The sequence below is a fragment of the Cherax quadricarinatus genome, chromosome 2, assembly GCF_038502225.1.
Source record: "Cherax quadricarinatus isolate ZL_2023a chromosome 2, ASM3850222v1, whole genome shotgun sequence".
Classification (NCBI taxonomy): domain Eukaryota; kingdom Metazoa; phylum Arthropoda; class Malacostraca; order Decapoda; family Parastacidae; genus Cherax; species Cherax quadricarinatus.
In genome coordinates this window covers 64,789,388-64,816,809 of record NC_091293.1, presented here as the reverse complement: position 1 = coordinate 64,816,809, position 27,422 = coordinate 64,789,388, and the positions used below count along the sequence as shown (strand labels likewise).

The 27,422-nt window shown below is 42.1% G+C and overlaps 1 non-coding gene across 1 annotated transcript in view; it reads left to right on the top strand.

Moving 5' to 3' along the window:
- The window catches only part of LOC128684166 (uncharacterized), a 118,592-nt gene that overhangs the window by 18,824 nt on the left and 72,346 nt on the right, over positions 1-27,422 (top strand). Inside the window, exons 2-3 of the transcript XR_011392575.1 lie at positions 879-1,120; positions 21,815-21,950. This is a non-coding gene — a transcript (uncharacterized protein). The remainder of the gene's footprint in view (positions 1-878; positions 1,121-21,814; positions 21,951-27,422) is intronic.

Sequence of the window (27,422 nt, the reverse complement as noted above, 5' to 3'; positions counted from 1 at the left end):
CATTTCCAATATAGGAACTGTTTGCAGGGGTCGGCAACCCCCGGCCCCCGGGCCACATCCGGCCCGCGTGAGGCTTTCGTCCGGCCCGCCAACTTAACACCTGGACACTAATTATCTAATTAGTATCGAATACAGATGCAGAAGTTCACTTCAAGGTTAAGCAGTCCCTGGAAAAGTTACTTCGTATCCTCCCTCCTTAGATTTTTTCATTTGAGTTTGTTGTCTGGTGATAAAACAATTGTTCAGTAGGTATCTGCATTCGATATTAATGTTTATTTAATTGTTTGTGATAAATTATCAATCCTGAGTTCGAGAAAAAACTTTTATATTACAATTAACAACATGGGCCGGCCCTCCTTCGAGAGACTGCATAGCTGTCTGGCCCTCTCTCTCTCTCTCTCTCTCTCTCTCTCTCTCTCTCCACAAGGTTTCCGACCCCTGGAGGATCTCCAGAGTGTTGTGTGCTCACAGCTTTCAGATTGGCAGTTTCCTTTCTTTCTTTTTTTTTTTTTTGCTACAGTGTTAAAGGCAGCTGTGATTTTTGTATGTGGCAACATTAAAGACAGGTGTTTTTCTCTTCAGTTGACCTACTTACCATCAGGAGCTTTTGTTTAGCACGTGACCTGACTAGTGTCAGGTGTTCTCTTTCCCAGGTCCTCAAATTAACGATAGGTGTTTCCTCTCATAAGTTGAATTAATTAACGTGCTACTTTTTTCCCCAGAAGAAACTTCAATGGTTAACGTTAAGCGTGTGTTCCCTGAGTGATCTTGTGATTAACGTTAAATGTTTGTGTTCCTGCAGGTGCAGCCTTCAAGTGGGTGAGGTTCAACGTGCCGGCGTGGGCTGCAAGTCACACGTTAAGCGTGTGTTCCCTGAGTGATCTTGTGATTAACGTCAAATGTTGGTGTTCCTGCAGGTGCAGCCTTCAAGTGGGTGAGGTTCAACGTGCCGGCGTGGGCTGCAAGGGGCGGCGAGGCTCTCCTCACCTGCCAGTTCGACCTGGCTGATGACCACCTCTACTCCGTCAAATGGTACAAGGCTGGCCGGGAGTTCTACCGCTTCGTGCCGGCCGATTGGCCTACCAAGCAGCACTTCCCACTACCCGGCATCACTGTTGATGTAAGTATGAGCCAGGGCACAACCTGTCACTGTTGATGTAGGTATGAGTCAGGGAATAATCTGTCACTGTTGATGTGGGCATGAACCAGGCAACAATCTGTCACTGTTGATGTAGGTATGAACCAGGGTACAAGCTGTCACTGTTGATATAAGTATGAACCAGCGCACAAACTGTCACTGTTAATGTAGGTATGAACCAGGGAACAATCTGTCACTGTTGATGTAGGTATGAACCAGGGAACAATCTGTCACTGTTGATGTAGGTATGAACCAGGGAACAATGTGTAACTGTTGATGTAGGTATGAACCAGGGAACAATGTGTAACTGTTGATGTAGGTATGAACCAGGGAACAATCTGTCACTGTTGATGTAGGTATGAACCAGGGAACAATCTGTCACTGTTGATGTAGGTATGAACCAGGGAACAATCTGTCACTGTTGATGTAGGTATGAACCAGGGAACAATCTGTCACTGTTGATGTAGGTATGAACCAGGGAACAATCTGTCACTGTTGATGTAGGTATGAACCAGGGAACAATCTGTCACTGTTGATGTAGGTATGAACCAGGGCACAACATGTCACTACTGATGTAGGTATGAACCAGGGCACAACATGTCATTGTTGATGTAGGTATGAACCAGGGCACAACATGTCATTGTTGATGTAGGTATGAACCAGGGCACAACATGTCATTGTTGATGTAGGTATGAACCAGGGCACAACATATTAGCTATGAGGATAGACTTAGGGCCCTGAATCTGCACTCTCTCGAAAGGCATAGAATTAGGGGGAATATGATCGAGGTGTATAAATGGAAAACAGGAATAAATAAAGGGGATGTAAATAGCGTGCTGAAAATTTCCAGCCAAGACAGGACTCGCAGCAATGGTTTCAAGTTGGAAAAATTTAGATTCAGGAAGGATATAGGAAAGCACTGGTTTGGTAATAGAGTTGTGGATGAGTGGAACAAACTCCCGAGTACAGTTATTCAGGCTAAAACGTTGTGTAGTTTTAAAAATAGGTTAGATAAATACATGAGTAGGTGTGAGTTGGACCTGACAAGCTTGTGGCATCCTTGAGTGGAGGTGACCAGACTGGGTGGGTCATTTAGCTAATCCGGGGGGGTTATTGGTCTAATCCGGGGGGGGGCGGGAATGGACCTGCTCCGCATGGGTCAGTAGGCCTGTTGCAGTGTTTTTTCTTTCTTAAGTTCTTATGTGGGAGGTACAGTGGTGCCTTGTGTTAGGTACAGTGGTGCCTTGTGTTAGGCACAGTGGCGCCTTGTGCGAGGTACAGTGGTGCCTTGTGGAAGGTACAGTGGTGCCTTGTGGGAAGTACAGTAATGCCCCCGGAAGGAGCGGCAGCGTTGCCTTGTGGGAGGTACAGTGGTGCCTTGTGCGAGGTACAGTGGTGCCTTGTGCGAGGTACAGTGGTGCCTTGTGGGAGGTACAGAGGTGCCTTGTGCGAGGTACAGTGGTGCCTTGTGGAAAGTATGGTGATGCTTTGTGGGAGGTACAGTGGTGCATTGTGGGAGGTACAGTGGTGCCTTGTGGGAGGTACAGTGGTGCCTTGTGCGAGGTACAGTGGTGCCTTGTGCGAGGTACAGTGGTGCCTTGTGGGAGGTACAGTGGTGCCTTGTGCGAGGTACAGTGGTGCCTTGTGGGAGGTACAGTGATGCCTTGTGGAAGGTACAGTGGTACCTTGTGGGAGGTACAGTGGTGCCTTGTGGGAGGTACAGTGGTGCCTTGTGGGAGGTACAGTGGTGCCTTGTGGGAGGTACAGTGGTGCCTTGTGGGAGGTACAGTGGTGCCTTGTGGGAGGTACAGTGGTGCCTTGTGGGAGGTACAGTGGTACCTTGTGAGAGGTACAGTGGTGCCTTGTGGGAGGTACAGTGGTGCCTTGTGGGAGATACAGTGGTGTCTTGTGGGAGGTACAGTGATGCCTTGTGCAAGGTACAGTGGTGCCTTGTGAGAGGTACAGTGGTGCCTTGTGGGAGGTACAGTGGTGCCTTGTAGGAGGTACAGTGATGCCTTGTTGGAGGTACAGTGGTGCCTTGTGGGAGGTACAGTGGTACCTTGTGGGAGGTACAGTGGTGCCTTGTGGGAGGTACAGTGGTGCCTTTTGGGAGGTACAGTGGTGCCTTGTTGGAGGTACAGTTGTGCCTCGTGGGAGGTACAGTGGTGCCTTGTGGGAGGTACAGCGGTACCTTGTGGAAGGTATAGTGGTGCCTTGTGGGAGGTACAGTGGTACCTTGTGGGAGGTACAGTGGTGCCTTGTGAGAGGTACAGTAGTACCTTGTGGGAGGTACAGCGGTACCTTGTGGAGGTGCAGTGGTGCCTTGTGGGAGGTACAGCTGTACCTTGTGGAAGGTACAGTGGTGCCTTGTGGGAGGTACAGTGGTGCCTTGTGGGAGGTACAGTGGTGCCTTGTGGGGAAGTACAGTGGTACCTTATGGGAGGTACAGTGGTACCTTATGGGAGGTACAGTGGTGCCTTGTGGGAGGTACAGTGGTGCCTTGTGGGAGGTACAGTGGTACCTTGTGGGAGGTACAGTGGTGCCTTGTGGGAGGTACAGTGGTACCTTGTAGGAGGTACAGTGGTGCCTTGTGGGAGGTACAGTGGTACCTTATGGGAGGTACAGTGGTGCCTTGTGGGAAGTACAGTGGTGCCTTGTGGGAGGTACAGTGGTACCTTGTAGGAGGTACAGTGGTGCCTTGTGGGAGGTACAGTGGTACCTTATGGGAGGTACAGTGGTGCCTTGTGGGAGGTACAGTGGTGCCTTGTGGGAGGTACAGTGGTGCCTTGTGGGAGGTACAGTGGTGCCTTGTGGGAGGTACAGTGGTACCTTGTAGGAAGTACAGTGGTACCTTGTAGGAGGTACAGTGGTGCCTTGTGGGAGGTACAGTGGTGCCTTGTGGGAGGTACAGTGGTACCTTGTAGGAGGTACAGTGGTACCTTGTGGGAGGTACAGTGGTACCTTATGGGAGGTACAGTGGTGCCATGTGGGAGGTACAGTGGTGCCTTGTGGGAGGTACAGTGGTGCCTTGTGGGAGGTACAGTGGTGCCTTGTGGGAGGTACAGTGGTACCTTGTAGGAGGTACAGTGGTACCTTGTAGGAGGTACAGTGGTGCCTTGTGGGAGGTACAGTGGTACCTTATGGGAGGTACAGTGGTGCCTTGTGGGAGGTACAGTGGTACCTTATGGGAGGTACAGTGGTGCCTTGTGGGAGGTACAGTGGTGCCTTGTGGGAGGTACAGTGGTGCCTTGTGGGAGGTACAGTGGTGCCTTGTGGGAGGTACAGTGGTTCCTTGTGGGAGGCACAGTGGTACCTTATGGGAGGTACAGTGGTGCCTTGTGGGAGGTACAGTGGTGCCTTGTGGGAGGTACAGTGGTGCCTTGTGGGAGGTACAGTGGTGCCTTGTGGGAGGTACAGTGGTGCCTTGTGGGAGGTACAGTGGTACCTTATGGGAGGTACAGTGGTGCCTTGTGGGAGGTACAGTGGTACCTTATGGAAGGTACAGTGGTGCCTTATGGGAGGTACAGTGGTGCCTTGTGGGAGGTACAGTGGTGCCTTATGGGAGGTACAGTGGTACCTTATGGGAGGTACAGTGGTGCCTTGTGGGAGGTACAGTGGTGCCTTATGGGAGGTACAGTGGTGCCTTGTGGGAGGTACAGTGGTGCCTTATGGGAGGTACAGTGGTGCCTTATGGGAGGTACAGTGGTGCCTTGTGGGAGGTACAGTGGTGCCTTATGGGAGGTACAGTGGTACCTTATGGGAGGTACAGTGGTGCCTTGTGGGAGGTACAGTGGTGCCTTATGGGAGGTACAGTGGTGCCTTGTGGGAGGTACAGAGGTGCCTTGTGCGAGGTACAGTGGTGCCTTGTGGGAGGTACAGTGGTGCCCAGGAGAAGTGCAGTTAGCGGAATTCAGTGACGAAGGAAAAGAAATACAAAGAAAAATTGTATTAATTGTAGCAATTTTGTCGTAATTGCTTAGCCGCATCTGATCGTAATTATCGTAGGAGCAGAGTACGAGATCTGAAGTCTGCCTTATATACCCTGACTTGACTTCTAGTCAGCCTCGTAATCTAGTCAGACTTCCAGTCTGCTTTATTTATAACCTTGACTTGACTTGTAGTCAGCCTCATAAAGAAGGAATTGACTTCTTATCTGCCTTGTATGACCTGACTTGACTTTTAGTCAGCCTTGTTTAGAGAAACTTGACTTCTCATCAGCCTGATAAGCCCTGACTCGACTTCAAGTTAGCCTCGTAAACTCTGGCTTGACTTCTAAACAAGAGGCCAATAATGACACATAAGCAAACACTAGGACATATTTATTAACACACGCTTCTAATCAGTCTCACTAGCCTTGACGCAACTAATTATCTTAAGATACCCGCTCATTCTCGTCTTTCTCACCGCCATTAACACGAATGAAAGTGAACTAATAAATTCTAAATAAATGACACTGATATAATTTGATTTAAAGCTGATGTATACCGCTTAACCTGACAGAAAATGCTTAAATCCTATTTCACTACAAGAGAAGTGAAGGTGATGCTTAAAGCTTAACAATGGCCTGGTATTGGTAAGCACTCTGAATTATCAATGGAGGCAGCTCGACAAGACTTTGGGCTTCTGATGTTCGTGGCAGCAACATACACGAGGTCTTGTGTGTTCAGTATATCATCCCTCTAGGAAATCATTTACAAGAGTTGAATTCAAAGTTGGTTAGATTAGAGTCAGGATTAATAGGAGGGACTCGTGAAGGATTAGCTTATGATGTTAATATTAGTTAATGGATCCCGTCAAGTTTATTAATAACATAATCTGTTTGTCCAAGTTTTATTAATTATTATATAATTGAACCCCTCAAGTTGCACTAATAATTAACTCAATAAGCATGCCAAATTATATTAATAATTAGTTTATTGTGTCCATCTAGTCACGTTAATAATTTACTTATTGTGTCCAAGTCAAATTAATACAGAGTGTTTTAAAATGATGGACCCAGTTTATATCGCAGTATACATAAAAACTGGATTTACTTTTTTTTAAACACCCTGCAATTAACTCATTGTAACCGTAGAACTATTATAAAAATTAACTCATTGTAACCGTAGAACTATTATAAAAATTAACTCATTGTATCCGTCAAGTTGTATTAATAAGTAACTCATTACGTCTGTCAAATATATTAGTAACATAGTATGTACGTCAAGGAGAAATCAGTATTGCTGTTGATGGAAGGGCGAGAGTACATGTTCTGTGCACGTTACTCTGAAGTTACCAGAGTAACTATAGGGTAGAACTGAGTACCTGTAGTGCATTTTCTCTGTCATTATATGAAGGTAACGCATTATGATCCTGTTAGGCTTGACCATGTGGGAATTTTGTGTTACCACAAGAGACTAGGTTAAAGTCATGCCAATATATACCCCAGATTTGACTCCCTGACTTTCATGTACACCTGGAGGGTATTCCCGGGATCAACGCCCCCGCAGCCCGGTCCACGACCAGGCCTCCCGGTGGATCAGGACCTGATCAACAAGGCTGTTACTGCTGGCCGCATGTAGTCTAACATACGGACCACAGCCCGGCTGATCCGGCACCGACTTTAAGTATCTGTCCAGCTCCCTCTTGAAGGCAGCCAGGGGCCTACTGGTAATTCCCCTTATGCATGGTGGGAGGCTGTTGAACAGTCATGGGCCCCGGACACTTATGGTGTTTTCTCTTAGTGTACCATTGGCCCCCTACTTTTCATTGGGGGCATTTTGCACCACCTGTCCAGTCTTTTACTTTCGTAGGGAGTGATTTCTGTGTGCAGATTAGGGACCATTCCTTCTAGGATTTTCTAAGTGTAGATTATGATATATTTCTCTCGTCTGCGTTCCAGCGAGTACAAGTCAAGTGCTTCCAAGCGTTCCCAGTAGTTAAAGTGATTGCCGGAACTTATATGTGCAGTATAGGTTCTCTGTACATTCTGTAGATCTGCAGTTTCACCTGCTTTGAACGGAGATGTTAATGTACAGCAATATTCTAGCCTAGAGAGAACAATTGTTTTGAAAAGGGCCATCATTGGCTTGTCATCTCTTGTTCTGAATGTTCTCATTATCCATCCTATCATTTTCTTCGCAGTTGTGATCAAGAAACTGTTGTGATCCTTGAAAGTAAGGTCCTCAGACATTACACTGCGACATCTCTTTCAGGTCTGCAATATATATCGGCCTTTCCCACCAACGGAAGGTAACCAGAAAAAGAAAAAAAACACTTTTGTCATCATTCACTCCTTCACTGTCTTGCCAGAGGCGTGCCAACACTACAGTTCAAAAACTGCAACATATTCCCACCCCATGTTCAGAGCGCAGACATTGTACTTCCCACCTTCAGGACTCAAGTCCGGCTAAACGGTTTCCTTGATTACCTTCATAATTGCGTTATCTATCTATCTATCTATCTATCTATAATATATATATATATATATATATATATATATATATATATATATATATATATATATATATATATATATATATATGTCGTGCCGAATAGGCAGAACTTGCCATCTTGGCTTAAATAGCAACGCTCATCTTGCTATATAGGACAAGCGAAAATTTGTGTATGCAATAATTTCGCCAAAATCATTCTGAGCCTAACGAAAAAAAATATATTTCACTGTGTTTGTTTAGTATTAAATTACTGTAAACAAATCTAAAATATATTTAGTTGGGTTAGGCTAAAATAAATTACTCTTGTTATAATAAGGTTAGGTAAGTTTTCTAAGATTCTTTTGGAGCAAAATTAAAAATTTATACATTAACATTCATGAAAAAAATATATCTTTAAACGTATAAGAGAAAATTTTAGAAAGGACATAATTTTAAAGGAGTTCTTGCTAATTGACCAGTTTTACATATTCGGCACGACATATATATATATATATATATATATATATATACATATATTTATATATATATATATATTTATATATACATATATTTATATATATATATATATTTATATATACATATATTTATATATATATATAAATATTTATATATATATATAAATATTTATATATACATATATTTATATATATAAATATATATATTTATATATATATATATATATATATATACATATATATATATATATATATATATATATATATATATATATATATATATATATATATATATATATATATATATATATATATATATATATATATATATCGTGCCGAATAGGCAGAACTTGCTATCTTGGCTTAAATAGCAACGTTCATCTTGCCATATAGGACAAGTGAAAATTTGTGTATGCAATAATTTCGCCAAAATCATTCTGAACCTAACGAAAAAAATATGTTTGATTGTGTTTGTTTAGTACTAAATTATTTTAAACGCATTTAAAATATATTTAGTTGGGTTAGGCTAAAATAAATTGCTCTTGTTATAATAAGGTAAGGTAAGTTTTCTAAGATTCTTTTGGTGCAAATTTAAAAATTTTTACATGAACATTAATGAAAAAAAATGTATCTTTGAACGTATAAGAGAAAATTTCAGAAAGGAGTTAATTTTAAATGAGTTCTTGTTAATTGACCAGTTTTACATGTTCGGCACGACATATATATATATATATATATATATATATATATATATATATATATATATATATATATATATATATATATATATATATATATATATATATATATATATATATATATATATATATATATATATATATTTATTTTTATTTTTTTTATTATCACACTGGCCGATTCCCATCAAGGCAGGGTGGCCCGAAAAAGAAAAACTTTCACCATCATTCACTCCATCACTGTCTTCCCAGAAGGGTGCTTTACACTACAGTTTTTAAACTGCAACATTAACACCCCTCCTTCAGAGTGTAGGCACTGTACTTCCCATCTCCAGGACTCAAGTCCGGCCTGCCGGTTTCCCTGAATCCCTTCATAAATGTTACTTTGCTCACACTCCAACAGCACATCAAGTATTAAAAACCATTTGTCTCCATTCACTCCTATCAAACACGCTCACGCATGCCTGCTGGAAGTCCAAGCCCCTCGCACACAAAACCTCCTTTACCCCCTCCCTCCAACCCTTCCTAGGCCGACCCCTACCCCGCCTTCCTTCCACTACAGACTGATACACTCTTGAAGTCATTCTGTTTCGCTCCATTCTCTCTACATGTCCGAACCACCTCAGCAACCCTTCCTCAGTCCTCTGGATAACAGTTTTGGTAATCCCGCACCTCCTCCTAACTTCCAAACTACGAATTCTCTGCATTACATTCACACCACACATTGCCCTCAGACATGACATCTCCACTGCCTCCAGCCTTCTCCTCGCTGCAACATTCATCACCCACGCTTCACACCCATATAAGAGCGTTGGTAAAACTATACTCTCATACATTCCCCTCTTTGCCTCTAAGGACAAAGTTCTTTGTCTCCACAGACTCCTAAGTGCACCACTCACTCTTTTTCCCTCATCAATTCTATGATTCACCTCATCTTTCATAGACCCATCCGCTGACACGTCCACTCCCAAATATCTGAATACGTTCACCTCCTCCATACTCTCTCCCTCCAATCTGATATTCAATCTTTCATCACCTAATCTTTTTGTTATCCTCATAACCTTACTCTTTCCTGTATTCACCTTTAATTTTCTTCTTTTGCACACCCTACCAAATTCATCCACCAATCTCTGCAGCTTCTCTTCAGAATCTCCCAAAAGCACAGTGTCATCAGCAAAGAGCAGCTGTGACAACTCCCACTTTGTGTGTGATTCTTTATCTTTTAACTCCACGCCTCTTGCCAAGACCCTCGCATTTACTTCTCTTACAACCCCATCTATAAATATATTAAACAACCACGGTGACATCACACATCCTTGTCTAAGGCCTACTTTTACTGGGAAAAAATTTCCCTCTTTCCTACATACTCTAACTTGAGCCTCACTATCCTCGTAAAAACTCTTCACTGCTTTCAGTAACCTACCTCCTACACCATACACTTGCAACATCTGCCACATTGCCCCCCTATCCACCCTGTCATACGCCTTTTCCAAATCCACAAATGCCACAAAGACCTCTTTAGCCTTATCTAAATACTGTTCACTTATATGTTTCACTGTAAACACCTGGTCCACACACCCCCTACCTTTCCTAAAGCCTCCTTGTTCATCTGCTATCCTATTCTCCGTCTTACTCTTAATTCTTTCAATTATAACTCTACCATACACTTTACCAGGTACACTCAACAGACTTATCCCCCTATAATTTTTGCACTCTCTTTTATCCCCTTTGCCTTTATACAAAGGAACTATGCATGCTCTCTGCCAATCACTAGGTACCTTACCCTCTTCCATACATTTATTAAATAATTGCACCAACCACTCCAAAACTATATCCCCACCTGCTTTTAACATTTCTATCTTTATCCCATCAATCCCGGCTGCCTTACCCCCTTTCATTTTACCTACTGCCTCACGAACTTCCCCCACACTCACAACTGGCTCTTCCTCACTCCTACAAGATGTTATTCCTCCTTGCCCTATACACGAAATCACAGCTTCCCTATCTTCATCAACATTTAACAATTCCTCAAAATATTCCCTCCATCTTCCCAATACCTCTAACTCTCCATTTAATAACTCTCCTCTCCTATTTTTAACTGACAAATCCATTTGTTCTCTAGGCTTTCTTAACTTGTTAATCTCACTCCAAAACTTTTTCTTATTTTCAACAAAATTTGTTGATAACATCTCACCCACTCTCTCATCTGCTCTCTTTTTACATTGCTTCACCACTCTCTTAACCTCTCTCTTTTTCTCCATATACTCTTCCCTTCTTGCATCACTTCTACTTTGTAGAAACTTCTCATATGCTAACTTTTTCTCCCTTACTACTCTCTTTACATCATCATTCCACCAATCGCTCCTCTTCCCTCCTGCACCCACTTTCCTGTAACCACAAACTTCTGCTGAACACTCTAACACTACATTTTTAAACCTCCCCCATACCTCTTCGACCCCATTGCCTATGCTCTCATTAGCCCATCTATCCTCCAATAGCTGTTTATATCTTACCCTAACTGCCTCCTCTTTTAGTTTATAAACCTTCACCTCTCTCTTGCCTGATGCTTCTATTCTCCTTGTATCCCATCTACCTTTTACTCTCAGTGTAGCTACAACTAGAAAGTGATCTGATATATCTGTGGCCCCTCTATAAACATGTACATCCTGAAGTCTACTCAACAGTCTTTTATCTACCAATACATAATCCAACAAACTACTGTCATTTCGCCCTACATCATATCGTGTATACTTATTTATCCTCTTTTTCTTAAAATATGTATTACCTATAACTAAACCCCTTTCTATACAAAGTTCAATCAAAGGGCTCCCATTATCATTTACACCTGGCACCCCAAACTTACCTACCACACCCTCTCTAAAAGTTTCTCCTACTTTAGCATTCAGGTCCCCTACCACAATTACTCTCTCACTTGGTTCAAAGGCTCCTATACATTCACTTAACATCTCCCAAAATCTCTCTCTCTCCTCTGCATTCCTCTCTTCTCCAGGTGCATACACGCTTATTATGACCCACTTCTCGCATCCAACCTTTACTTTAATCCACATAATTCTTGAATTTACACATTCATATTCTCTTTTCTCCTTCCATAACTGATCATTTAACATTACTGCTACCCCTTCCTTTGCTCTAACTCTCTCAGATACTCCAGATTTAATCCCATTTATTTCCCCCCACTGAAACTCTCCTACCCCCTTCAGCTTTGTTTCGCTTAGAGCCAGGACATCCAACTTCTTTTCATTCATAACATCAGCAATCATCTGTTTCTTGTCATCCGCACTACATCCACGCACATTTAAGCATCCCAGTTTTATAAAGTTTTTCTTCTTCTCTTTTTTAGTAAATGTATACAGGAGAAGGGGTTACTAGCCCATTGCTCCCGGCATTTTAGTCGCCTCATACGACACGCATGGCTTACGGAGGAAAGATTCTTTTCCACTTCCCCATGGACAATAGAAGAAATAAAAAAGAACAAGAGCTATTTAGAAAAAGGAGAAAAACCTAGATGTATGTATATATATATATGCATGTGCATGTCTATGAAGTGTGACCAAAGTGTAAGTAGGAGTAGCAAGATATCCCTGTTATCTAGCGTGTTTATGAGACAGAAAAAGAAACCAGCAATCCTACCATCATGCAAAACAGTTACAGGTTTTTGTTTCACAGTCATCTGGCAGGACGGTAGTACTTCCCTGGGTGGTTGCTGTCTACCAACCTACTACCTATATATATATATATATATATATATATATATATATATATATATATATATATATATATATATATATATATATATATATATATATATATATATATATATATATATATATATATATATATATATATATATATATATATATATATATCGTTCCGAATAGGCAGAACTTATTATTAAAGATTAGCCGGTATTCTCCCGGCCCGGGAGAATAGTATTAAATTACTGTATTAAATTACTGTAAACGTATTTAAAATATATTTAGTTGGGTTAGGCTAAAATAAATTATTCTTGTTATAATAAGGTTAGGTAAGTTTTCTAAGATTCTTTTGGTGCAAAATTATAAATTTTTACATTAACATTAATGAAAAAATATATCTTTAAACGTGTAAGAGAAAATTTTAGAAAGGACTTAATAATTTTAAATGAGTTTTTGCTAATTGACCAGTTTTACATATTCGGCACGACATATATATATATATATATATATATATATATATATATATATATATATATATATATATATATATATATATATATACATATATATATATATATATATATATATATATATATATATATATATATATATATATATATATATATATATATATATATATATATATATATATATATATATATATATATATATATATATATATCCTTCACCAAATCAGTTTGCAATATTCACAAAGATGCAAGTATATACCAGCTGACGGCTTGAGAAAGTGTGGCTGATGGGAACGAATACCACAGTTGAGACAATCGAACCAACCACCAAACTCTTCCTTGACATGTTAGAATGTCCCAGCAAACGATCTTGGGCTACATACCACCACTAGAGGACTCTGGGTTCCTTGCTTAACTGTCATACATGACCACATGTTTTGTGGTTGATATTGTACACGCCGAGTAAATACATAAGGTACTTCGTGCACTCAACACTGGCCACTAAAGAAAAGACGTTTTGCTAAGCAATATATATTGAAACAATATCTAAGTTTGTGTAGAGCTCTATCTAACCCTAACTTGAATTGATAAAACTCTACGCAGAGCAAAATATTTCATTAAAACCATGTTATGCAACCTGTGCATTTTCTTGCCTACTGTCGGCATTTGGATAATATCTGGCACACAAAAGCATTTAATAGTCAGATGTAGGTATAATGAATTGCCTAAATGTTTCACCTGCACAGTAAGCTTTTTCAGTCGAATACAAGCTAATAGAACACTACAGGCAGTAGAAGAAGAAATTTTGAGGTGTTCTGTCCCTTAGCCTTGAATAGAAAGTGGTCAGTCCTTCAGCTTTGATAGGTGGTCTCTTAGCAAAGGTACCGACCGCCTCCTGTCAAGCCTGATGAACTGATTACTTCCTTTTAAGCCTGAGGGATTGACCACCTCTTGCTAAGGATGAGTGATTGATTTCAAAATTATTTCTACTGTCTACAGTGCTATATTCGTCTGTATTCAACCGAAGCCTAATGCGCTGATACAATAAACATACCCACGTATTACGCATGTGTCTTGCTCATTGCGAATATATGAATTTCATTTTCCTGGAATCACTATCACTAGGTCATATAAGGGCAAGTACATCTCTCTACGTATATCATATAAAATATATAGTGACAATTCCTTTTAGAAGCAGTTTTAATTCTCTCGTTGCTGATACAAGCGTCATGAAATATATGAGTTCATATGTATCACAAATTGCCTATTCTTAAATAAATTCCAGTTTTTCGTTCAGCTACATTAATACACACATGACAAAAAAATAAAATGTTTTGTGTGTTTGTACCTACACCTGCCTGCTTGTATAGATATTCCTTCGGTGTTAGTTTGTCTGAACAAAGAGAATTTAAGCTTGGTGCTGCAGCGTTGAACATCGTCGGCAGAGAATTTCTGTCATCACCTCTATTGTTTAGTTAAAAAATAGAGGGACTATTTTTCTCTCTGTCTGACTGAGGTTCAGGAAGCGAGTAGTGATAATCTCCCTCCTGATATCGGACACGCTTTGCTGTTTGCTTAATAAAACGGCTTCGTAGCATCCGCCTCTTCGTAATTAGTGAGAAATTCAAATTACGGAATATCATATTATACTGTGTTTATGTGTTTATGTGCGTACGCGCATGCGAACTCTCCGATTTGTGCTCGACGATTTGATATTTTCGAGGTGGCTTCTCAGTCCTTAACCCTACCTTTTAAGGTACTGTGAATATTACTTATTTCCAGCCTCTTACACATTACAATACTTGCTCTTGAAACTATGTATTGAGTATGCATCCTTCATTTTTCCTTCTTCCAGCTAATTCCACTTTTCTACGACACAAACTTAAGAAGCACTTCCGTATATCTTTAACTTCCACCTGTGTCTGTGTCCCTAGTCCTTGTAATTTAAATAGTCCATTCATGTTTCCCTGATCAATTCGCAATAAAAAACTTCATCTCCGTTATCCTGTCTGTTCTAGTCCTCTTCACCAAAGTTGCCAGGTTCCGTTCTTTCAAACTTTCCTCATAGAACATTTCTCTCATTTGTGTAAACAGTCTGACTGCACAGCTCTGGACCTTTTCTAGCTGTCTTCAAATGAATGATCAGGTAGTGGTTCCATTCTGGGGCAACATTTGCCGTGCATAAAATTCTGAAGAATTCTTTATTCATGTTCCTATATATTGTTCTGAGGGTTGCTAGTGTTATATATACAGCTGAGTTATATGGCTCACCTGTACTTCCAGTGATATGTTTGGCATGTTGATAACCCAGATTGTTTTATTTTATGATATTTGCATCACCTTGTCAAGACTGTACTTTGCCTCCAGTCTTCTCTCTCTTTCAGTCCATATTACTTTGCATTTGTTTTCATTGAACTCAAGAGCACTTCGCTTTTTGAATCATGCACTGGGCCTTTTCAGGTCTCCCTAGAGTGTATTTCTGTCCTCTCCTATTCTTAATCCTCATTAATTTTGTATCTTTAATAATAAGAGACACAGAACTTTTTCCCTCTTGGTAGGTTATTTACATAAGTTAGAAACAGTAACGATTATAGTGGTACCCCACTTTACTCTTTCCTTTCTTTTCGTTCTTACAGCTCCCGGTGGATTCAAACGACGTTCTGCTGACTATTAGTTAAGGCAAGACATAGATTTCAGAACAAGTAAACGTGAGAAAATACTAGGTAAATTTATCATCAACAGAGCACTGACTGGAAGAAAAAACAAGGCCTTCTGATATTCCCTGGTACAGGGTCCTGAGTACCCTTAACCCACACCAGGGGCTGTTCGAGGAAGGTGGCAGCCTTAGAGCTTCGAGCAAATTTGATGAGCCTAGAAAACTTGTGGCACTCTTTTCCCATGGACTGTGGATCTCCTATCCTAATGGAACAAAGCATTTTTGGTGGGTAAATCCCTATACTTGCTGAGTTTGTGTTCTTCCCTGTGATCAGCAAAATTACCCTGCTGATCAACAGTGAACTGAATGTACATAGGTGTCGGCTAGAGAAGATGCACATGTATAATCCGAGAGCAACCATGGAGGGTAGCAGGCATATATAGGATGCAGGACAATAATGATAAAGGTTTTCTATCAGCCGGGTACTGAATTGTGGCAAGATTTCTGATGACTTCATTGACTTGTCTTACGTGCCCTTCTCTAGAGCTTTAGCAGTTAAAATCATGCAGACTGTATTGGTCAGCTGCTACTTTGGTGCAAATACAATTATGCTCAGTCTGAATTGGGTCAGTAAGACAATGCGAAGTTTGTGGTGTGCCAGTCACAGAAATATGAAATACTAGAAAATAGTCAGAGGGATGTGTACTCACAACTATAATGTGTGTTCTCTCCATCTCGGAGTTTGCCCTTTCTAGCATTACTGCAGAAGGTTTTTTACATGATGGGGCTGTCCCAGCTAGATTGTGTGCCATAGTTTACACACACTGGTCTTACTGTTAGGGCTAAGAGAATTTAATTGGAGGTCATTTTTTCATGCTGAACTACCTATATGTTCTGGAGGAATTTCCTTCACCAATCTACTGCATCTACTGGAGAAAGATAAGATTGCTGGTAAGACAAACTGAATTGATGTAGGTATGCCCAGTCTGCTGAAACTGGCCAGAAGTGAGGCTTGCAGCCATTGTGATCTGGCAAGAGAAAGATTAATAATTATTCCATTTAACTCCTCTTCATATCGTAATAGATTTGTTCATGCTTATTTCTCTGTTCATGCTTATTTCTCTGTTCATGCTTATTTCTCATCTAAACTTTCTTGCATCTCCCTCTTGGGTTCTTTGCATTTATTATTTATTTTCTTCATGTATGATGTTAATCTTTTCATTACATTTTAATACTTTGTGTCTGATACCTCTGTCATCTCAGTTTACTAAGCCAGTTTTATGACACAGTTCTCAGCATTAATTTCGCAAAAATTTCATTTTCTTTTCAAATGTTATTTTCTGTAATGTTGGTTAAACTGAGTTGAGATTAGGTTGTGTTGGGTTACACAAGAAAAGTATATGTAGCCACGAATTAGGAAATTGCAAAAAACTGGCTACGATTTGTGTGGAAGGAAACGGCCGAGAAAACTACGCTATTTTTAATCTTGAATGTTTACCACTCTTGGTGAGAGAATGGCTGCATCTATTGCCTTTTCATCCATATGTCTGTATTTTGGAGGACAGTGACTCAGAACCGGAGGTAGATGACGCAGAATTGCTGGATAGTGGTGATGAATACTTGCCACCGGATGCAGAGGTGTCAAGTGATGATGAGGAGGAAGAAAGGCCAACCAAAAAGCAGAAATTAGTGAAGATAAAGAAAGGTATTACGATCGAGAAGTACCCTGATGAGGAAGATATTTATGAAGATATTGCTCTTCAAGGTCCATCTCAGTGGTCCCAGGTTGACCTCAAAAATGATCCTTTGCCGGCATATGAACATGAAAAGCCTCTTGAAATTAGGTCTCCATATGAGTATTTTCGTATTTTCTGTACTCCAGACATGGTAGATAACATAGCATATCAAACAAATTTGTATGCCAAGCAAAAAACATAAATAATAATTTTGCAACAGATTCTGAATAGATCATGAGGTTCATAGGTATTTTGTTGTTCATGGGTATTGTTCCATTACCATCACTCGAAGACTATTGGAAAAGTGCATTTAGGATCCCCCAGGTTGCAGAAGCCATGGGGGTCTAAGAGGTTTAGGTTACTTAGACGTACTATTCATTTCAATGACAACACAGAAAATTATAATGACAGATTCCACAAAGTAAGGCCTCTTTACACTGCACTAACTAATGCTTGCTTGAGAGTTCCAGCTACAATCAAGCAATCTATTGATGAAGTCATACTTGGTTTCAAGGGTAAAACTGCTGGAAACCTAAGGCAGTACATCAAAACCAAACCAGATAAGTGGGGTTTCAAACTTTTTTGTCGTGCAAGTGAAGATGGAATCATACATGATATACTCATGTATCAAGGCACACCAACTTTTGACAGCCATCCCATAAAGCTTCCACAAGAAGAAACTAAACTTCCAATAAGTACAAAGATTGTTCTGGTACTTGCAGCAACTATGAACAAGACCAACACATCAGCAATTTATGCTGACAATTTCTTTTCAAGTCTACCTTTGGTCAAGCTACTAAGAGATAAGTATAACTGCAGATACACTGGAACAGTACGTGAAAATAGATGTGGTAAGCCAGATCTGATGCCTGTCAAACAAATGGAAAGGAACACTGTGGACAGGGGCACTTTTAGCTTCAAAAACAATGATGGTGTCCTTGTTGTAAGATGGAAGGACAACAGAGTTGTGACTTTAGTGACAAGTGATGTTGGGGTCAATCCCGTGAGTCTTGTTGAAAGATATAACAAGGCTACAAAGAACAAAAACCATTTACAGTGCCTGCAGTCATCAAGAACTATAATGCACACATGGGAGGTATTGACAAAAGTAACATGTTGGTGCATCTGTACAGAACACCAATGAAATCTAAACGTTGGTACTTGCGGCTGTTTGCTTATGTTCTTGATCTTGCTGTTGTGAATGCATGGCTTCTTTACTGCCGTGACTCTCGAGCACTAAATACCAAGTGTATGGCACTGAAGTATTTCAGGAATGATATCTCTGTCACTGCAAGGTCTAAAGGACAAAAGTTTAGAGGCAGCACCCTAAGAACATCTACAAGACCTTCACCAAGTAATTCACCATGTACTTCCAATGATGTCAGCATAGTGAAAGCTCTGCAGGGCCAACGTGCACAAAGGCCTGATGACAGTATTAGGCTTGACAGAACTCTAAACCACTTGCCACTGGCAGGGAAAAAGCAGCTTAGTTGCAAGTTTTGCAGCAACTCGAAGAAATTTGTCACATCCTCATTCCAGCGTTCTGTATGCAAAGTAAATCTGTGCATAAAGAGTAATAGAAATTGCTTCAGCGACTACCATACTATGAATTAGAAATATAGAATAATTGGTCTTCCTCATGAATCTCAGCAATATGGGACTTGAAAGTTTTATTCCTTTGCAATGTGTCCATGCTGCTATTTGTTTCATTTTTATATTTTTCTAATACATACAAACTGTTTTGATACAAGTTCCATTTATGTTTTTGATATTGTCTGTTTGTATAATAAATTTAAAAAATAGTTATTGGGTGTTTTATTAACTATTGCAAATTTGCAACATTCAGATTTATACTCCCTATGTCGCGCAAGGGCGGAAATTTTCGCCCTTCGGAGATTTGCAATTGCTTGAAAACTAACCATCAGAATTCCATTTATATGGGCTCATTGGCCTTATATTTACTCTATCCACTACAGGGAGTTCAGTTCGAATTTCTAATTTTATGGGCATTTGCCTCATAAAGGGTTAATTCCCCAATGCATTTCTCTCAAAATAGTTTTCCACTTTCATTTCCCCATTTTTCTATAGTCCCGTTTTCTGCGTATCACTTCGCCCTTTAACTCTCTCCAGACTTATTTCCACCAGGCATACTGAATTCATGATCACTGACTACCAAGTACTTCACCACAGTTGATTTGTCTTAGTTTCTTTTGTCATTAGTTTTACTCTCTGCGTTTCCAGTCTTACTTAAATATCCCAGTGTCCTTGATTCGTCTTGTTGTGGGTTTATATGGTCTGATGTAGTTTTTTATTGATAGATATGGGTGTGAAGACTATGTAGGTGAACCTGAGAGAAAAATATATCCTGGGGTGGGACTGGAGATGATGTAGATGAAGAAACTGAGTTATAGATAGGTGTATTGGGATATCTGGTTTTAATGAAGGGAATTTGCTAGAGGGCCAGAGGATGTTTATTACGGAACAAACTTGAATTAAGATTACAGTAACATAAATATAGCAACAGAACTGGACAAGAGTCTAACGCTCTGTTTATTCACATATGAAAGATTTTAACCTCCCAGTTGATTTTCAAAAGGCTGAGAAAGTTGTATCAAGCAGCTCCATATTTGAGAGAAATATAATCGAATCAAATTTCATAAAATATAGCATTGATTTTAATATGAATATTAGTTCAGGGCTATATAAATCAGATTCATTTATAATAGAATTTGTGAAGAATTTAAGCTATGCCTGATATGTGACCTTACCAACTCTTCACTACACTTCCAAGTTCAGGGTGCTGGTCCAGGTGTAATGTCATATCTGAGGTTATATCTCAGCCTTGTAAGCCTTGTCCTATCCTATTATACTTAGTTACCTGATTATGTGAGAAATCACGAAAGTGATTGGAATTTCTCTATTTCTTTCACTGTGGTTATATACAGAAGGGCCCCGCTTTACAGTCTTTCACTTTACAGAATTGGCTTTTAATTATAGGTCTTAAGCAGTGGTTTTTAATTTTACCAATTCCTCATTTATTCTGGCTTTTCACAATAAATATATTCTCCACTCACTTTAAACTAGAGGAAAATATCTTAAGGTAAGTAAAGTGTGTAGTGTGAACATGTTATCAGGTTTCTATGGTAGTTCTACTGTCTTCCATTCATGTCCTTGAAACGTCTACAATAAAGATACCCAGATGTTGCACATGTGTCTAATTTTCATCTTGTCGGTATTTTATACCATTCATGTACAACTTGTCAGACACTACAACATCATGAAATCTTGGTTCAGAGGACATCTACATAACCTTCTTCACGGCTACTACAACGACTACTACTGTCACTAACCCATACCTTGGGTATGATCTACTTCCACTGGGGAATCCCGCCTACCAGTGACCATGCCCTCATCTGTTACCCGTCCCTTTCCACCTGACGCCAGTATATAAGCGCCAGTCTTCTTGCCTCTTCTCCAGAATCTTCACGGCTCCGGTGCTCTTCAAACCAACTCCGAGGCTGAGGGACTGATTACCTCATATTTTATATATAATCCTACTGTCTTCTATTCATGTCCTTGAATTTGTATTGATAAAGTCACTGGATGGCGAAACGTCTACAATAAAGATACCGAGATATTGCACATGTGTCTAATTTTATTCTTCTCGTTATTGTATACTATTCATGTACAATAATCACACAGTGTAATATTTAACGGCATCCTCATCGCCCTACTAAAGTTTCCCAGCTCAAGCTAATTAGTTTCGTCACTTCATGTATAAATGCATCTTGTGTTACGGAATATAACATAAAATTATAACTAAATATTTTTGTATCACAAAGTCGCTCTTGTACGGAACAACAAAGCTGCATACTTCGGGTGTTTCAACAGTGTAGCTCTTCACGGTTATATAATAATGAAGTTCATACAAAATCTTGGGATCACTTGGAGACTCTTAGGAATAACTATATTTTTTTAAAGGGGTGGGCAGGTAAGCCAGTTGAAAGCCTTTAACGGATCACCAAAAGCTCCAGCAGCTTCGAATCATCGTATGACTAAGTCCGGCGTCAGGAAACACTTGTCTTGTTTCCTGACAAACCTACCTAACCTAACCTGAAGACTCGTCAAACCTTTAGTCTCCCCAAAAATATAGTTTACCCATCTTATGCAGAGTTTATTTACATACCAACATTTCATCTATCATCCTAACCTACCCCAAATTTATTTTTTTCGTACAACTAAATATCTTAATTGTCCTATCCCAGCTAGGAATTTACAATCCTTCTGGATTAATACCGGCAATAATGAAGTAGAGACAGGTTCTAGATCAAGCATTTATTGGGTCAAACTTATTGAAACATAAGTAACTTGTACTGCAACGTGTCTATTTTAATTGCAGAATAAGCTTTTGTTGAGAAACTATTTTAGTAAAAGCTTTCTTTGCAGCTTGTGTCTTTGAGATTTTTAACGACGAATGAAATAACAAGCAACAATTCCTTTGGGTGTGCCTGCAGACGGAGAGGAGCAACGAGCAGCAGGTGGCGCTGAAGGGGGTCAACCTGGAGACTGCTGGCCGCTACAAGTGTGAGGTGCTGACGGAGGCGCCTCACTTCAAGACTCTCGTCCGCTCAGCCTCACTCACTGTCTACGGTATGTTCTTTGACAGGTGCTACCCTGGGAGTGCTCCTGGCAGGTGTAAGCCAGGAAATTCATCGCAAAGTGTTTTTACACATGTTCCTATGCTGCTGTCTCAGAATCTTCCTTAGCAAATGTTCCTTGGCAGGTGCTACTGAGAAAGTTTCCTTGGCAGACACTACTGAGGGAGTTTTCTTGACATGTGCTACTGAGAAAGTTTTCTTGACATGTGCTACTAAGAAAGTTTTCTCGACATAAGCTACTAAGGAAGTTTCTTGGCAGGTGCTACTGAGGGAGTGTTTTTGACAGGTACTACTGAGGAAGTTTTCTTCGCAGGTACTACTGAGGGAGTTTTTTTGACAGGTATTAATGAGGGAGTTATATTGGTAGACAGTACTGAGGAAGCTTTCTTGGGAGATGGTACTAAGGAAGTTTTCTTCTCAGGCATTACTGAGATAGTTTTATTGGCATTACTACTGAGGAAATTTTCTTGACAGGTGCTACTCAAGGTTTTTGGCAGGTGTTACTGAAAGGACTCAGTGGCAGGTGTCCCTTTGCAGGTGTTCCTTCGTTGATGTTTCAAAGTGTTCCTTAGCAGGTGTTCTTTTGGAAGTGTTCCTTGGCAGGTATTCCTTGGCAGATGTTTCCTAGAAGGGGTTCCTTGAGAGTTCTACTAAAGTTCTTCAACTGGTGTTATTTAGCTTGTGTTTTTTACAGGTGTTCACTGGTATGTGTTCATTTAATAATGCTTCTTGACCGATGTTTTTTACTGATGTTCCTTGACAGGTGTTTCTTTGCAGGTATTCTTTGACTAGTGTATCTGAGTAAGGAAAGGTAGGTATTACTTGGCAGGTGTTTTCTCGCTGGTGTTTTTTGACAGGCGTTATTAATTATTCACTACTATTTGTTACCTGGCAGATATTTTTCATAGTATTTGTTTCATATCAGGTGTTCCTTGTCAGATATTCATTTGCTTGTGTTATTTAACAGATATTCCTTGTCTAGTGTTCTTTGAAAATCTGTTCATTAGCGTGTGTTACATAGCTTGTGTTTCTTGTCAGGTGCTCCTTGAGTGGTGCCTTTTATCCGGTATTTCTTGTTAAGTGTTCCTTAGCAAGTGTTCCTTAAAAGGTATCTTACAGAAAATGTTCTTTGATTGATATTTATTAGTAAGTTTTCAGGTGTTCCATGAAAGATGTTCCTTGGCAGGCGTTATTTCTTGGCAGGTGTTATTTTGTACTTGTTCCTTAGCTGGTGTTTATTTGATGGTGTTTCTTTGCACTTGTTCCTTTAGCTTAGCTTGTGTTGTAGGCCAGGTTTTTTGATGTTTTATGTGATATGTTCCTTTTGCAGGTATTACTTAGGTGCTTCTTAGCAGGTATTCCATGGTAGCTTCCTTGGAAAGTGTTTTTTACCTCGTGTTCCTTTGCTGGTGTTTCCTGGCAGGTGTTCTTTGTTAGTCCTACTCTTCAGTAAGTAATACCTGCAAAGAGATATATCCCAAGGAACATAAAACAAAAATAATTCAGCTAAGGAAAACCTGGCCTACAACACAAGCTAAGGAACAACTACTAAGGAACACCAACCAAGGGACACCTGCAAAGAAACACCATCAAATAAACACCAGCTAAGGATCAAGTACAAAATAACACCTGCCAAAAATAACACCTGCCAAGAAATACCAGTAACTAAACGCCTTGCCAAGGAACATCTTTCATGCAACACCTGAAAACTTGCTAATAGAACACTGGAAGAAGTTCTTTGGCAGGTGTTCTTTTGCAAGTCTTTTTACAAGTATTCCTGAACTGGTGTTCTTAAGCAAGTGTTTCTTTACAGGTATTCCTCACAAGGTATTCCTTGGCAGGTATTCGCTGGTATGAGATCATTCACAGCTGTTTATTAGAGTATGTTCATTTGCTGGTGCTCCTTTATGGAAGTGTTGCTTGGGAGATGCTACTTAGGAGGTGTTACATAGGTGTTACTTGAGGGGTGTTTCTTGGTCAATATTCCCATGCATGTGCTAGTTGGTTGGTGTTCCCTGGCCGGTATTTCTTGGTTATTACTTCTTGGTAAGTGTTCATTGGTCACAGTTCCTTTATCTGTATTCCTTAGCAGGTGTTTCCTGATTGGTATCTTGATAAATATTCCTTGACAGATGTTCCTTAGCACGTGTTTATTTGCAGGTGTTAGCACGTGTTTATTTGCAGGTGTTCCCTAACAAGTGATTACTGGCAGGTACAACCTGGCTATTGTTCCATGACTGGTATTCCTTCTCTGATTTTCCTTAGCTAATGTTTCTTGGCATGTGTGATATTTTGATAGTATTCTTTAAAGAATACAAGAAAGGCACAATACCGTGACTGGAACAATACAGGGATAACTGGACTGGAACAATACACAGATAACTGGACTTCAACAATACACAGATAACTGGACTGGAAGAATACACAAATAACTGGACTGGAACAATACACAGATAACTGGACTGGAACAATACACAGATATCTGGACTGGAACAATACACAATAATTGGACTGGAACAATACACAGATAACTGGACTGGAACAATACAGAGATAAGTGGACTGGAACAGTACACAGACAACTGAACTGGAACAATACACAGACAATTGGACTGGAACAATACACAGATAACTGGACTGGAACAATACACAAATAACTAGACTGGAACTTATGACACGTTTCGGACCGACTTGGACTGAACTAGTCACATAGTGACTAGTTAATTAATAGTCCAAATCGGTTCATTTGTCGGGTTTTGTGTGTACAGGTATTCTTTAACTAGTGTTGTTTGGCAGATGTTTCGTGGCTGGTTCTCAAGAACAGGTGTTACATGTCCGGTGTGTTTTAGCTTCTGTTCCTTGCCAGTTGTTCTTTAGCAGGTGTTCCTTGGCAAGAAGTGTTCATTGTCAGGTGTTCCCTGGCAAGTGTTCTTTGGTAGGTGATCCTCGGCAGGTGTTGCTTGGCAGATGTTTATTCTCACGTGTTGCTGATGGTGTCTTGCATGTTATTAAATGTAAGTAAAACATTTTTTCAAAAATTTTTCTTAACAATTACCGTAAATTACACATAAATGCCCCTACCCCCCATCCAGCCACTCCATCCTTCCACATCATCCATCCATTACCCCATCTTTACACGCCTCCCCATCCCTTCTTTCAACGCTTCCCCATACTTCAGTTCTTTCTTAAGACTCCTCTCCACCCTGGCACTCTTCTTTCTGTCCTTCCCCACCCCATCCTTCCTCCTTCCTTCTTTCCCTTCCACGTTCCTCCTACTTCCGTCGACCCTACCTCATCCCTCCTCCCCTCCAACCTACCCCAGCTCCTTCCCTCTACCCCACCTCAGCTCCTTCCCTCTACTCCAGCTCCTTCCCTCTACCCCACCCCAGCTCTTTCCCTCTACCCCACCTCAGCTCCTTCCCTCTACACCAGCTCCTTCCCTCTACCCCACCCCAGCTCCTTCCCTCTACACCAGCTCCTTCCCTCTACCCCACCCCAGCTCTTTCCCTCTACCCCACCTCAGCTCCTTCCCTCTACACCAGCTCCTTCCCTCTACCCCACCCCAGCTCCTTCCCTCTACACCAGCTCCTTCCCTCTACCCCACCCCAGCTCTCCTTCCCTCTACCCCACTCCAGCTCTCCTTCCCTCTACCCCACCCCAGCTCTCCTTCCCTCTACCCCACCCCAGCTCTCCTTGCCTCTACCCCACCCCAGCTCTCCTTCCCTCTACCCCACTCCAGCTCTCCTTCCCTCTACCCCACCCCAGCTCTCCTTCCCTCTACCCCACCCCAGCTCTCCTTCTCTCTACCCCACTCCAGCTCTCCTTCCCTCTACCCCACCCCAGCTCTCCTTCCCTCTACCCCACCCCAGCTCTCCTTCCCTTTACTCCACCCCAGCTCTCCATCCCTCTACCCCACCCCAGCTCCTTCCCTCTACCCCACCCCAGCTCTCCTTCCCTCTACCCCACCCCAGCTCTCCATCCCTCTACGCCACCCCAGCTCCTTCCCTCTACGCCACCCCAGCGCTCCTTCCCTCTATCCTACCCCAGCTCCTTCCCTCTACCCCACCCCAGCTCTACATCCCTCTTCCCCACCCCAGCTCCTTCCCTCTACGCCACCCCAGCTCCTTCCCTCTACCCCACCCCAGCTCCTTCCCTCTACGCCACCCCAGCTCCTTCCCTCTACGCCACCCCAGCTCCTTCCCTCTACCCCACCCCAGCTCTACATCCCTCTACCCCACCCCAGCTCCTTCCCTCTACGCCACCCCAGCTCCTTCCCTCTACCCCACCCAGCTCTACATCCCTCTACCCCACCCCAGCTCTCCTTCCCTCTACCAAACCCCAGCTCCTTCCCTCTACGCCACCCCAACTCTCCTTCCCTCTACCCAACCCCAGCTCCTTCCCTCTACCCCACCCCAGCTCACCTTCCCTCTACCCCACTCCCAGCTCCTTCCCTCTACCCCACTCCCAGCTCCTTCCCTCTACCCCACCCCAGCTCCTTCCCTCTACCCCACCCCAGCTCCTTCCCTCTACGCCACCCCAGCTCCTTCCCACTACGCCACCCCAGCTCCTTCCCGCTACCCCACCCCAGCTCTACATCCCTCTACCCCACCCCAGCTCCTTCCCTCTACGCCACCCCAGCTCCTTCCCTCTACGCCACCCCAGCTCCTTCCCTCTACGCCACCCAGCTCTACATCCCTCTACCCCACCCCAGCTCTCCTTTCCTCTACCAAACCCCAGCTCCTTCCCTCTACGCCACCCCAACTCTCCTTCCCTCTACCCCACCCCAGCTCCTTCCCTCTACCCCACCCCAGCTCACCTTCCCTCTACCCCACTCCCAGCTCCTTCCCTCTACCCCACTCCCAGCTCCTTCCCTCTACCCCACCCCAGCTCCTTCCCTCTACCCCACCCCCAGCACCTTACCTCTACCCCACCCCAGCTTTCCTTCCCTCTATCCCACCCCAGCTCCTTCCCTCTACCCCACCCCAGCTTTCCTTCCCTCTACCCCACCCCAGCTCCTTCCATCTACGCCACCCCAACTCTCCTTCCCTCTACCCCACTCCCAGCTCCTTCCCTCTACCCCACCCCAGCTCCTTCCCTCTACCCCACCCCCCGCTCCTTTCCTCTACCCCACCCCAGCTCCTTCCCTCTACCCCACCCCCAGCTCCTTTCCTCTACCCCACCCCAGCTTTCCTTCCCTCTACCCCCCCCCAGCTCCTTCCCTCTACGCCACCCCAACTCTCCTTCCCTCTACCCCACCCCAGCTCCTTCCCTCTACCCCACCCCCAGCTCCTTCCCTCTACCCACCTCCCAGCGCCGTCCCTCTACCCCACCCCAGCTCCTTCCCTCTACCCCACCCCCAGCTCCTTCCCTCTACCCCACTCCCAGCTCCTTCCCTCTTCCCCACCCCAGCTCCTTCCCTCTACCCCACTCCCAGCTCCTTCCCTCTACCCCACTCCCAGCTCCTT